Here is a 6,005-nt window from a genome sequence, read left to right on the forward strand (position 1 = left end):
AAATTTGATGATGAATATATAATAGACGTCGTTCATAATCAAAAACTGCTAGGAACCCATATTGACAAATCTCTCTCGTGGGAAAATCAAATTGACAAACTTTGTGCAGTAATTGTAAGCAGACTGCATCTTATGGGCCGACTGAATGCATATCTTCCAGTAAGTGTTCTCAAACTTTATTATAATGGATATATACTTTCAATTATGGACTACTGCTGTACCGTATGGGGAAATGCTTCAAAAACCAATATTGACAAATTATACAAGCTACAAAAGAGGGCAGCAAGGATCATTTTGAATGCAGGTTTTGATATCTCTTCATCAGTTATGTTTAAAAAGTTAGGATGGCTTACCATTTATTATAGAATTAAATATTTTATGACAGTGATGGTATATAAGTGTATGAATAATCTAGCACCTGAATATTTACCTGCGCTATCTTCAAGTTGTTCAGTTGTTAATAAATATGCGTTAAGATTATCTTCCCAAAATGATATATTTGTTAAATGATATGAAACTAATTATGGAAAAAGAAAATTTATGCATTCTGGAACCTTGTTGTGGAATTCCTTGCCTTTGACTTTGAAAGAAAGTAAAAGTATAAATGTTTTTAAAACAAAATGTCAAGCTTATCTCTTGAAAATACAAGAAGAGAACTTCTCGCAGTTTTAATGTAACAATTTTACTATAAATATACTTTTTATTTAAGTCAATTGTAATTGTCTACCTGTACTATATATGTGCTCTTGTATGCAGTGTAGTCTGTTTTTGCTTTATTACCCTTTTATTTATGTATTATTATCTTTTAAAAATTGTGTATTCATATATGTAGATAAGAATGACACGGGGCGGATTAACTGTTTTGTAAACTGTGTAACCGTCTGAAAATAAAGAATTTATTATTATTGTCTTTTGAAGATACTTCCGGGATTGAAATTCCAAACATTCTATATTTAGTTTTATCAAGGTCGATTCTAAGGTTATGTTTATTTTTTCAACATGGTACATATAAGATCATATAATTTCATAAGTTAAATAACTAGTGTCGATTTAAAGGACTTTGTTTTGTAGTAATTAAAAGATTATGACAAAACTATATATAAATGAAATATACTATTTAGACAAGCATTTTACTCTTTTGAATAGACTTCAAACGAAACTTAATTCATTGTCTTTTGAAGATACTTCATGTTACTTACATTTTAATTGATGTCTTATTTTCCCTATAGGAATTAGAAGGAGGGGTCTATTTATCTATATAAAAATAAGGAGATGTGGTATATTTGCCAATGAGACAACTATCCACAAAAGTTCAAATAAAGTGGATGTAAGCAATTATAGACAACCGTACGACCTTCAACAATGAGAAAAATCCATACCGTATAGTCGGCTATAAAAGACCCCTACCAGAAAAATATGAAACAATTCAATTGAGAAAACTGACGGCCTAATTTATAACAAAACAATTTACGAAAAACAAATATGACAAACATGAACCAACGACAACACCTGAACTACAGGCCCCTGACTTGGGACAGGCACATACGTTACGCTCGGGCATGTTTACACTATATGGAATTCAGTATAGTCGTCTGATCTGTGATTTTCCCGATTGCATTTTATTCCAGATTGTTTATATTTTGTCTGAGTGTGGATTTGCATAGCGGGTGATGAATGCATAGCAGGAGACGCTTACCCTTTCGACGCACCCGGTCTCGCTCCTCATTGAGTTCAGGCGATTCCTTCAGTGTTTGGTTGTTACCTTGATTTGTTTCTCCTTAATTGATTTACGAGATTTGAAAATCCGTAAATTACTGTCGTCTTACGTTTATGTTATTAATTTAGATCTACTAGCTTTTGATTGCATGAAGCATTGCTATTGCTCTTTTTAACAGTCAACTCAGTTATATTGTTAACTTAACCCTGTTCCTGAGAAACGTTAAACACAAAAACAAAAAAACAATCGTAAAACGTGTTTCCCCCTTTAACAAGCACGACTGGTTGATTGAGTTATTACCAAACTTCCAGTGACTGTTATACGCATATTCATTTCTTAGACTTTTTGTTCCAGAAAATTATAGTTCAATGCAAGATGTAGATTAGAGAATTTTCGGGAACATAAATAACAATTATGAAGAACATGATTTCACTTTGTCTGTGTTCAAAAACAAGCAGAAAGGGTTGGGAAAATCTTTAAAATGTCTGAACGCCATAATACTCCATTACCACACACAAAAATAATGAATAATTGCTTAAATCGAAGAACGATCGAGGTTTTCATATTCCGACAGGTCGTTTCAGTTCATCTGATAGTATTTATTGTTTCTGCTATAGTTTTTTTTTAATACTGAAATCATTATTTTGCTTAAAAAATGTAAAAAGAAAACTAAATATTTCAATGGATTAAAAAAAAACATTGATATAGAATTTATAGAAAATATTTTAATGAATAAAAGTAACTGTTACAATTGGTTTGTTATATGAATATAAATAAATCAGATCTAAACAATTTATTATGTATAAGAATCATCTTTTAGAACATACTCACCCATTCTCGTCCAATAGAAAATCAGTATTTTCCCTTCTATTTTTCATAGAACATGACTTTCCATGCACTATAAAATGTTATACATGAATGACTTTTCATTGTAGATTAATTATAAAAGTGAACTCTTAAAAACTGCACTAACGAAGTGTACAATCCCCCAAGGCAATTTCCGTTGGAAAAGAGCAAAAGAAAAAAATCAAGAGTACTGTTGTTTATCTAATAAGTATTATAAATGAAAACAGGAGACTAGAACTATAAAAGCATTTAAGTTGAGATTTCAATCTTATTAACGTTATATAATGGTACATATATAGAACCACAAACAAAAAGAATTCAAAAGGGGGCAAAGGTGTAGGTAAAATAGTATTTAATCTAATTCTTACACAAGACCTTAAATATTCTTTTTTAAAGAAACAATGACTGTTGATATAAAACTCGAAAAGTGTTTGAAAAAAACCCAATACATTCATCAATATAAAGAGTGAGCATCTGATGTTGAAACCATCGTAATTGTAAAATTTATTGATGAAGTTTTGTCATTATTAAAAATTATACAATTTTAGGAAAACTGATTTATATAACATTGTGTGCTTTTTAAAAATGAAGGAATTTTAGATATATAAGTATTAAACTGTAGCTGAAGCAGAAGAATCTTCATTTTTGAATCATTTATCCTTTTTTGTTATCACAAAATCATTTCATTTCTATGTCATTCCATCTGTTGAAATGACCATTAAATGATTTACATTGCTTTTACTTACCATTTTAAAAAGTGAGCTCATATTAAGGATTGATCATTACAATGGGAGAGGCCAGTTTTGTAATGTCACTCGAAGGTGTGAATATGTTCTAAATTGGTCAGACAATAAATACTTGGTCATGTTTTATGAATATTTAAAACTGTCGGCTACGCCTCGGGCTTTAGATATTCATAAATCTTGACTAAGTATTATTTAACCTTTACGTATAGCTAACATAATAATCCTTAACGGATTTACAAAAGAATGAAACAATTTCTTTTTTTCCACATAAGATAGAAAACGAATTCCATAACTTTCAGAATGCAGCTATTGTTCTTCACAAATAAAGAAGAATTGCGACTTTTCTCTGTACCACTTGCATGAGAAAAATCCAAGTATAGTTGTTAAAACCTACCTGAATTTGAATATGTATGCCATACTTAAGCTTTTACAACAATTTCACATATAACAATAAGAAAATCTTAAAATGTTATTCAGCACTACACAATGTTGTTCAGGTCAATTTGAATCAATATAATTTTACATGTGTTTGTAAGAATTTTAGGAAAATCAAAAGATACTGAAAAAGATCAGTGGCCGAAACATCTTTTAAAAAATGGTTAAATATTATAAAATGCTTTCCCTATTGAAAGAATATAAAATTGTTGACAAGACCATTATAATTCAACATAGGTTTTTTTCTTGAGGGATATGCCTCAACTCATATCATTAATTGTTTAATATATTGAAAACTTCATATTCTCAGTGTATATAAAGTGCGGATCCTGAAATGCCATTTTCACTGTATATGCCATAAATTTCTAATGTAGAATGATAAATAAACAGACGAAAAATTGATGATTTTGGAATAAAATAATAAATAATACATCAAATGGATCGTTTTGATAAACTCATGATACAGTTAAGAAATACAGACGTGTTTATATAGCACTTTCAGCGACCCAGGTGTGAAATCGTTACTCAAATAGGTAAATATTAAAAATATTTCACGAACAGAGTGTGCAGCAGTAAAGTTTTATTGTCAGAAAAATATACCCTTTAACATAATCATTAATGTTGTATAACTTGAAACAGGTTTTGTTATTCAGTTTGTTGATATTGAGTAAAATTCTACTATAGTTTTTTCGTTATGTGATCCATTTACTGTCGAATAATGATACAATACTTTCATTTTCACTGTAGGGGCGATTCATTTTTATTGTATATGCGGTGCATTTTCACAGTAGAAATCTTTTTCATTTTCATCAAATAGAGTGTTAGTTCAGCTGACAAACTAAATAAAGTCAGAAGGATTTAATAATGCTTAATTTGTGATTGAAAGTCTAACGAATTACAAAAATGAATTCCGTAAAAATAAGAGCTTTTATTGCTAAAAATATTCCATTCTATTTTTTTAATAATTTGTCAGGATATATATATATAAATGAAGGTTTAAATTTATCCATTCCAATGACATTTTATCATTGAATACATATGCCTTGCACAGTTAAGCACATTAACGAACATCGAAAACTATACTTAAGTTTTGGGTTTCGGCCTACATAGTGTAATTTACATCACATACTAATGAAACGTCATTAATGAATGCATCTTCTGTACTATTATTTGTCTGTTTGTCTTTTTATTTTCAGCCATGGCGTTGTCAGTTTATTTTCAATCTATGAGTTTGACTGTTCCTCTGGTATCTTTCGTCCCTCTTTTGGATAATAAAGAGCGTTCACACAACGACACAACGACCTATATTTTACGCTTGAGTCACTGGTTACGTTTTAGTTTATTTCTATATCTAAGGAGCTATACATCACGTATCGATGCAACTATATCAGTGTGTATATCTTGGACATAAAAAGAATACGCAATTTTGAAATTACAATGACATATTGAGAACAGTTTATTGATACAAGTTTTAATGGTTCTATATCACTGATATCTTAACCGTACAGTTAATTTCGGACGTTACTGTGTAGCGAAGCGAAGTTGGTAGATAGAAAGTCCAAATATTTTTCTTCAAAGACTTATGGCCGTACCAGTAGCTATAATATGCTTAGGAAAACAAAGTTTATTGCTTCCTGACATCATTATTTATTTTTTATAATACATGAACATCCATCATTAATTTATACAACAACACAAATCATTAAACGCACGGTCACATTTAGTTTTCGAGTCAACATACCATGCTTTTGTTAAAAGTTTAATCAAGTTTGTGTTACACAGAATCTTTGTTTCGCGATGTTTACAAGTAATTTATACACACGTCTATTGAAAATAGTCGCAACGAATGAGAAACCCGTTGTTATATTTCATTTATACATGTTTAAAGACCAAACTTTGAATTTCGTCAAATTTCGTTGTCTTTGTAGTATTTTTTTAGGACCGTTCATTGCAAATTCGTTGTGCATTTTGACAACTCAAAGCCAATCAATATGGTAAAAATATGTACATAACATAATAATACTGCTTGACAACTTTTCAAAACTTATTTAATCAAGTACTACAACTTTTTAAGGAAAATTCGCCGTAAAAATACATTGCACTCATGGATTTCCTTCTCCCGGATATTTTCGAACGCCTGACACACTAATAGCTAACTCAGGACGATGTGTCGCATATCATCATGACCTTCGTGTGACATTTATCTCGAGATCAAAATGCTAGATTTTAAGAGTTATTTTTTGCAAAATCTCTCAGAAACT

This window comes from Mytilus californianus, unplaced genomic scaffold (assembly GCF_021869535.1).
Source record: "Mytilus californianus isolate M0D057914Y unplaced genomic scaffold, xbMytCali1.0.p SCAF_3, whole genome shotgun sequence".
Classification (NCBI taxonomy): Eukaryota; Metazoa; Mollusca; class Bivalvia; order Mytilida; family Mytilidae; genus Mytilus; species Mytilus californianus.